At 38.8% G+C, this 9,493-nt stretch overlaps 1 protein-coding gene across 1 annotated transcript in view; it reads left to right on the forward strand.

The window, feature by feature from the left end:
* The first annotated feature begins 8,296 nt into the window (after positions 1–8,296).
* The window catches only part of itgb2 (integrin, beta 2), a 29,798-nt gene continuing 28,601 nt past the window's right edge, over positions 8,297–9,493 (forward strand). The window contains exon 1 of the mRNA XM_085248884.1: positions 8,297–8,383. The gene's annotated coding sequence lies outside the window, so the exon portion shown is untranslated. The remainder of the gene's footprint in view (positions 8,384–9,493) is intronic.

The raw sequence follows: 9,493 nt of genomic DNA on the forward strand, positions 1-9,493 counted from the left end.
GTAACAAAGGTCACCATCAGTAACACACTACAACGGCAGGGAATCAAATCCCGCAGTGCCAGACGTGTTCCGCTGCTGAAGCCAGTGCATGTCCAGGCCCGTCTGAAGTTTGCCAGAGAGCACATGGATGATACAGCAGAGGATTGGGAGAATGTCATGTGGTCAGATGAAACCAAAGTAGAACTTTTTGGTATAAACTCAACTCGTCGTGTTTGGAGGAAGAAGAATACTGAGTTGCATCCCAAGAACACCATACCTACTGTGAAGCATGGGGGTGGAAACATCATGCTATGGGGCTGTTTTTCTGCCAAGGGGACAGGACGACTGATCCGTGTTAAGGACAGAATGAATGGGGCCATGTATCGTGAGATTTTGAGCCAAAACCTCCTTCCATCAGTGAGAACTTTGAAGATGAAACGAGGCTGTGTCTTCCAACATGACAATGATCCAAAACACACCGCCCGGGCAACAAAGGAGTGGCTCCATAAGAAGCATTTGAAAGTCCTGGAGTGGCCTAGCCAGTCTCCAGACCTCAACCCCATAGAAAATCTGTGGCGGGAGTTGAAAGTCCGTGTTGCTCGGCGACAGCCCCAAAACATCACTGCTCTCGAGAAGATCTGCATGGAGGAATGGGCCAAAATACCAGCTACTGTGTGTGCAAACCTGGTAAAGACCTATAGTAAACGTTTGACCTCTGTTATTGCCAACAAAGGTTATGTTACAAAGTATTGAGTTGTATTTTTGTTATTGACCAAATACTTATTTTCCACCCTGATTTACGAATAAATTCTTTACAAATCCTACCATGTGGATTCATGGATTTTTTTTTCACATTCTGTCTCTCACAGTTGAAGTGTACCTCTGGTCCAAATTACTGACCTCTGTCATCATTTTAGGTGGGGGAACTTGCACAATAGGTGGCTGACTAAATACTTTTTTGCCCCACTGTATGTGGATGGACTAAAGAATTTTAAATGAAACATGAAAGCACATAGTGCTCAAAACTTTAGCTGTCTGTGACAATGAACTAAAATAATAATATTTGTCAGGTTACATGGTTGAAAGTTATCACTTCATAAGATCACTCAGCAGTAACATGATTGTAAGTACAAGCTCCTGTTTGACTCTCGAAAAAAACCTTTCATATTTGAATGTCCTGAAGTGCACAGTGTGATGTAAAAAAGTAGAAGCTAAAAGTACAAAGAGTATATTATATTCTGGATCTAACAGAGATCCAGTGGAGAGAAGCCCAACAACTACTCTTTCAAGAATTTTTAGATGAAAGGAAAGTTGGAGACTGGCCTATAATTAGCTAAGGCAGCACGCTCAAGAGATGGCTTTTTAAGTAAGGGTTTAACTACTACCAGTTTGAAGGCTTGTGGTACATCATTCATATGATTGAGCCATATGATTATTACTCCATTATAAAATATTATATTTTTACCATATGTCATAAAAATTATGACTGTCATAACTTTTTATTACTTCCTATATTGTGTCCTGTGTCATAAATCATTTGCTTCACAGAAAGTGTGTGAGTGTGTGTGTGTGTGTGGGGGGGGGGGGGGGTTCTCTCTAGCCTGGCTACAGTCATGAAGAGAAACCTAGGGTTTTCTTCAAACAGTGATGAATACTGAGATGTTCTTGCTTTTCAGAGGGCTTTTTCATAAAGCAGCAAACCATTTTTTTCAGGCCAAATGATGATCTTCTAAATTTGGGATACATCATTTCCTCTCCAGCTTAAAAGTTATCTGCTGTAAATTGTGCATTTGAGGGTTATACCAGGGAGTCAAGTACCTCTGACTTGAGGCTCTCTTTTTTTACAGGAGCTACAGTATCCAGAGTCATACATATAGTGATGGGGTAAAATTATTAACAAGATAATAATCTGGTTCTTTTCCATTTTGAGAGAAGATAGTTGAGTCTAATAACAGATTAAATGCCGTGCTGATGGGGTTATTTTTAGCAACTACATGGATGTTAAAATCTGCAACATCATAAAATTCTACTGGAAAAACAGAAAAGCTAAAAGGTATCTCAACTCTCCAGAAAAACAAATGTAACAGGGCTCTGGTGGGGCATCATTGTTTTTTTTACATTACTATTTAGCTAACCAGATACCATATAATATGAAACTGATTAACTCAAATCCAGTCCACAACTCCTGGATAGAATTAGAACAAATAGATTGTAACAACCTCAAATTTCCTCTCTTACTCTTTTAAATGCAATAACAGTTTCAAAAAACAGTTGATCTCCACCTCAACAGCTTGATGGAAAACCCTTGGGATTGCAATTCTTTGGCATAATCTCCAATTTGGCACAATCCAGATTTTCAGATTAACAGAGCAACTCTTCACTTTAGAACATGGGAGAAGAAAAGAATCTCACATTTTCATCACACCTTTATAGATACTAGGCTCATGTCAGTCTCTAAGCTGTTTCAAATATTAGACAAAAGAAATATTCTCTACTACCTACAACTTAAAAATGCAATTAAGAAAAGATTTCCTATGCTTCACATAACTGTACAAACACCTACATTTGCAAAGGACATCTCACCTCTTTTCCCAAAAAACAAAAAAACTCTCTTTCAACTACATAAATAAATTTTTGTCACAAAATCAATATACATACCCATCTCCATGCTTGACTTTGTATTCAATGTATTCAAAACACTGCAGGCACATATTTTCATGCGCTACGGCTGTCTTCACCTGTTCAGCACTCAAAATCTTTCCTCTGTCTTGGGCTGCAGAATCCCATTGTCTCCTCATTTGTGCTTACTCATTCACATAACTTCAATTAGTCTTCCAACCAAACAAGGTAAACCCACACTCAAAGCCAATAATACTTATCAACTGGAAAAAGAAACAATCACTGAGCATTAATCATTGGTTGAATATCCTAATTGAGCACATATCAATGGAAAGAGTATCTGCCTCTTTAAAGAAAAGTATGACACAGTTTATTGAAACATGTCATGAAATATGACTCTAGAAAGCTGATTTTGCCTGTGATCGAATTCCACAATGGATATTCTTAATTGTCCTTTCTAAGCATATCATTAATTCTAATTGGGTCTCTATATTGCTCTATCGTTAACTCTTCAATTCTGTTTTGCAGTTTCAAGATCTCAGTCAGGATTGGTGGCTCTGACTCCACTTCCGTGTCTGACGTGGGGTTGGTTTTGGACATCACCTGTCTTGATTCTTTTAATGCACAGTACTAGTTTAGCACACATTGACACATTTAACTCATAACTATATCTATGTAATGCACAGTAGGACTCTCTGTAGGTGTTAAGGGCAGGTTGGGATGCTGTTGGCGAGTCACGTTGCTGGATCAATTGGGAGAATAGGGGTTACGAGACTTGTGGGTTGGTCATATGGAGGTTTATTTTATTTTCCTGTATTGTCTCTTGTCACCAGGTGGGTCGAGAGTGGCACTGAATACGTGGGGCAGTGGGGCCGGAGGCTGCCTGATTCTTTCCGACTTGGCTCTCCCTCCCCTTTTCTTTCCATTGATCTGCCTCACATGTGTTGCCTGTGTGTTCCAGCCCCAGGGTCCTCCCTGCGCACCTGCTCCCTTGTCCCTTTTTTCCATCTCTCTGTGTTGGCGCTGGTTGGTAATTCTTTTCTGAGCCCCCCCCACCCCCCCACCCCCCCCACCCCCTTTCTGAGAGAGAAAATAAAAGAAGAACTAATCCATATAATCCATATCCATAATCCAATAATTGGCTGCATGATTCACCAGCTGACACTCCAGGAAGGACACACACTATTGGCGCACTACCCCCTAAGATTTTTTTGCCATGGGGTTACAATGAGCCTTCACATTTCTTTTTGGCGTTGTTCCTTCTTGTTTTCCTCTTCCATGCAAGTGTCATGACTCACTTTCGGCAGTTTTGCACTACATCTGGGTGGTCCATTGAACTTTTCATTTCTTGGCCAAAGGCTGAGCGTAGAATGTCATCACGAGAATGCTTTACTGGGAAATCTCCTGTGGAGTGAATTACTGCAGAAGGGTCTGCTGAGACATCACAGCCATCTTCTCCTCCCAGAGTCGGACGAGGTTGACTGAGCGTAACAAAAACACTACAGATCTCTATCAGTCATGAACGCACACTGCCCCAAGACATTATTAAACCCCGACCAATCTGTTCCCAGAATTAAGGGATGCATCAGGTGGGATTCTGACCATGGCCTAAATTCTTTGTGTTTTGCCCTTGTAGTTCATTTCTGGCAGTACTATGAGATATTTATGAATGTCCCCATGCACACACCTAACCTCCACCCACTCTGCCTCTTTGATGGGTTTGATGGACCAGAAATGAATGCAGTCCCTCCACGAATTGCTCCATCACCACGAGCTTAGCCAGCTCAGCCTCCCTTTACCTGGGACCAGGTTGTAGCCATCGAGTCATCACATCATAAAGATCCCTGATGTGTGGAAAGGGCCAGGCCCATCCAGTTGTCCTGGAAGTGGCGATGGTGGTTCTCTGGGTGAGGCCTAGGCGATTCACAAATAACCAGCAGCCATCTGCAAAACAGGCAATTTTTGTGCTTTTTATCAAAGTTTAATTTACCCATTACCCCCAAAGAATATTCAGTGGTGTTTGACACAATAATAAGAGGTGTGCTGCAAAGCCCAGGAAAGACGGAATTAAACTGAACTAAATTTGGCTACATATAGGAAAATTTTGCTTAAGCAATAAAGTTAAGAAAGTTTATTTTAAAATCCTAGATAATATATACCCAGTTAAAGACATTGCAGAAGTTTAGGCCCTGCATTAGCATTTCAGTTTCAGAGTCTTAGGTGACAATGTATGCTAGGTGATCGCCTCACATAGTCTCTCTCAGTTATAATATGTTCTTAATATGAGTTATACACTAAAAAAATCATCTGTAAAATATATCATTTGTTTTATTAGTGTATATATGTGTTATAATGATTTACAACCAGTGTTAGGCAAGTTACTTTGAAAAGGTAATTAGTTACAGTTACTAGTCACTTCTTCAAAAAAGTAACTGAATTAGTAACTGAGTTACAATATCATAAAAGTAATTAATTACTAAGAAAAGTAAATATTGTGTTTCTTTAAAAAATGTTTAAATATGTAAAACAACTTGAATCCAGCCTTAATCAAAGTTACTAAAACAATAAAAAATAAATTACTAAACATACTTGAACATACTAAAACATATATGCAACTCTCTGTTATAAAACTAAATATATAATTGAAGTAAATAAGCACCTAACAGAAATAACTAACAGTAAACATTAATATATATGTATACAAACTATTCAAATGTTACTGTGATAATATAACAAAACAGCAATCAGATAATATTTTATAGTTGTAGAGAGAATTATTTTTAAAAAATTTGTAATAAATAATACAATAAAACATAAACAGGCTGCAGCTGACTATCAAATAAGTATTAAATTAAATTATGCTTTTAGCAATGTAGTGCAAATTAAATGAGCCAAACTGTAACAACTTTAGAGAACTCTGGCTAAACAAGTATTTTCTTCAACGCAAAAGTAAATAGTTGAGGTGATTTCAATTTAATACTGAAAAAGTACACTGTATAATAAAACTAAAACGTTTTTATAAGGTATAAAAATGTAATCAGGTAATACAAAGTGTCAACTCCATGGCCATTTACAATCTATTTGAAGTTCTTGCAGTAGATGTATATGTATGTCCTCTGCTTTTTTAAAACATGAAGAATTCTTATTTGTCACATCCACAAACCCCTCACATCCATTCATCCTAGCCGTTAAAAAACCAGTGGTAGTATCTCAAAACAAGGACCTTCTCATATTTCTCATCAGAGAGTCTGTTCCTCTTTGGAGAGAAGACGAGCTAAACAGTCCAAGGCTAAAGAGTGTGTCTACTGGGGCACTGGATGGCGTGGCTGCATTGTATCTGAGTGAAATATTCCTTATCAGTACATATCTATTCAGAGAGTCCATTCCATGTGATCCTGATTTGAAATAATCTATGACTTGACTTTCTGCAGTAGTAGAGGTGTCGTCCTCATCTTCAAAGGAAAAAAAGTCATCCTCTGTGGTTGAGTCTGTGCTAAGTTGGCATGTTGGTGTGCTGGTACCTGCTCGCTGGTCTTTGTCAAGGACAATTTTCCGGCACCCTGCCAGCAGACTTGCCTTGGCCTTGTCTTTCCTTTCCTGTGTCCGCAGGAAATGTAGTTTGAACTTGGGCAGAGTCACAGCAGCCAAGAGAGCATCTTCACTTTCCAGTACCTCTGAAAATCTTGTTTTCTGAAAGTAAAGTATGTAAAGCATATATTATACAACCTATCTATACACATAAACACACACACCACATTATATATCATGTGCATCTTTAAAAATATATTGCATTTGACATTAAATTTTTCATAATTGTTCTTTTTAAAGTTCTTACTGTGACGACTGCCTCTGGAAGATTTTCAAGAATTTGCAGGTCACTGCTCAACTCCAGGGTCATAAACATCAATGTCTCCAGTGTGGGTAGCAGTATCCCATAAAAAGTGTTGTCTTCTCCCTGAAGAATGTCCAGGTCCACTGTAAGTGGCCTCATGGCAGTGCAGTACTCCCTGATGAACTGATGTTCCCGCTCTGTCATGGCGGTCAACCCAAACTTGGAGAAGATGGTGTTCAGCTCAACCAGAGAAATCTCACAGATTTGAGGCAAGGAATCATAAAACAAATTCCATCTTGTAGTGCAAGGAACTAGCAGTTTCTTTCCAATAATGCCATCCACTGTCTCTGCAGCCACTGTTGAACGACTGGCCTTGTTCCATAACCCTGTTCACTTTGTGGTAGCACTTCTATATACTGCCTTTGTTTCCGTTTGTGAAAGTAGCCACTTGTCAACATCATTACAAGAAACAAGACTTAATGTGTGCGATGCACATCTCTGGTGTGGCGGCAGAGTGATCATCACACCTACATTATCATCATTGTCATTATCATCACCAACACTGTTTGTAAAAGTTACCTCATCCTCATCATTCTCAGAGTCATCCTCCTAAACTGGCTGGTACTTTTTGAAGGCCTTGACAAAATTAGAGCCATTGTCCATCACAGTTGATGTTATTTTGTGGGACATGCCATAGTGTGAGTGAATGTTGCTGGTATCTTGGCAATAAGAGACTTGAAGGAATCTGACTCGACTGTTGATAAAGGCAGCATGTTCTCAACGACATACCTGGCTATCAATTTGTTTAATTCAGTCTGTGTCACAGTCACAGATGTTTGTGGAGAAGAGAAATCAAGCTTAGACTGCTTGGATTGCGTCACTCCATCTCCATTGCTCGCTGAGCTCATGTTAGCCTCACCTGGGTTTGAGCTGTGCCTGCTAGCATCAACACCATCATTCTTGGCGACCAGTTTTGTTGAAGCATGTGCCGTTGAGCTTCGTAAGATTTGAATTGCTTGTAACTGATGTGGAAAGGCACTTTGTTCCATGGCATAGGCTACATTTTACATACAGATTCTTGCCTTTTATCTCTTTGAGTGAAAAATGTCTGTACCTCCACTTAAAAAAATGCTAACTTCGAATTATCCATTGATTTTTGTTACTGTGCTATCTGTTTGTATGTGAACATCTGCCCAAGTCTACCACTGATTGGTTTTCCAATGACTACCTTACTCTTACCCAGCCAATCAGCAGCACTCGTGCGATTCTTTTGCCCTCCTACCTCCCAGTAAGCGGAAGACAGATGGAAAAAATAGTAACGCATCCGTACCGCTTTTTTCTTGTTAGTAACGGTAACGGTGTTGTAACGATAGAAATAGCAATTAGTTAGATTACTCGTTACTGAAAAAAGTAACGCCGTTAGTAACAGTGTTACTTGTAACGCTGTTATTCCCATCACTGTTTACAACATTATATTAGGCAGAAAACTTAACAAATAACTCAATGAGGGCACTGTATCATGTTTTGAGGAAAAAAAACTTCACCTGCTTCATTCAACTTCTGCTGCTCCTGGGAAAATATCATATTTACCAAACCACATATTAATCACGTCTGTCAAGAACTTCTCCAATGCAGCACCACAGTCAAAGTACTTGCAAACAAAGAGGCAATTAAAATGAATGATATGTTGCAGAAATGTTATGTAAAGTTGTGATTATCTATTATATTTATTTTGTATTATTGTTCTGTTATTATTCTTTTAGTATGTCTCCACTGTTATTCCCTTTTATTCCTGACATTAAGATGTTCTGTATATACTTGCTAATAAAGTTTTGGGTAAAAAATATTTCCTGTCAATGCAGATGGGAGGAGAAAATGGCAGCCAAGGTGAAAGTCCTTTCAGCCTCCATTTAGTGTTGAGAGCAGAAAGAGGAAAAGTGGAGCTGAGGCAGGGTGAGTGCTAACGCAACATTCTTGTTTTTGTGCTGTCAGAGTCTCCTCCAGAGGCTTTGACTTTTACCAACCTGCTATTGGAAAGCAGCTTTAGTTCTGAATAACTTTGCTATTGCAATAAGGTTTCTTTGTGCTCCATCTAGCCTGCTGTTTCCTATAGAAAAGTCCTTTAGTCTACCTACAAATGTGATATGAGGACAGCAAGAACAGTGCAGGCGTTCTGTTTTATGGTGATCTATTAATGCTATAGTGCACTAACATTATTATTATAAAATCATTTAATATCAAAATCAAGGAATAACCATCTAAATATTAACAACTGCACAATATAGTGAGGTAAGACAGAAACAAGTTTAACATACTACTACTACTATTACTACTACTACTACTACTACTACTAATAATAATAATAATAATAATAATAATAGTGGGAGATACACTACTACTTCTGGGTTAACCTTGGATTTTCTGTTCTTTGACGGTGGTTCACTCCTTGCTGCTCCAGAGCAGGTAATACTCCAGCTATAAGATCATTATAAAGATTTTTAACCACCATTAGATAATATCTCTGATGTAGCTGACCAATGAAATGGCCCTTTTAGACTGGTCAGATACTGCCAACACCACCCCTTTCCTATGAAAGTGCAGGGAAAACCCTGAGTTAACATACATGATGACCTAATTTATGTGACCATTTATCCTGATCTTCATATTAGAGCAAGTGAATTCAGATCCAGTTTGCTATTTGTCCTCAACACTTCAAACCAACACCCAGGATGTAAACAAACGAAAATACTGAACACTGATTGAAGCCCAGATTGACTCTTAGTAAAAGGAAAAACAACGACAACAACAACAACTCAGGAAACCTAATTCAAGGCGTTCACTTTCGGTTTTCGTTTCGTTTCAGATTCAAACTTAATACTTATTCTTAGTAGCCGTACCACAACACAAAGTTTTCTCATCGTTTAATATTCGTTTTCTTCTTTTATTGAGACCTTCAGCGTGTCCGGTGTTCGAGATTAACTGGAGTCGCAGATCAACTGGTGACGGTTAAACAGAAATGCGGTAGACTTGCTTTTCAGGATACCGACAAACAGGGAAATAAAC

This window comes from Mchenga conophoros, linkage group LG16, assembly GCF_057382185.1.
Source record: "Mchenga conophoros isolate Kocher_MC1m ecotype Shallow Benthic linkage group LG16, M_conophoros_male_GT1.1, whole genome shotgun sequence".
NCBI lineage: Eukaryota > Metazoa > Chordata > Actinopteri > Cichliformes > Cichlidae > Mchenga > Mchenga conophoros.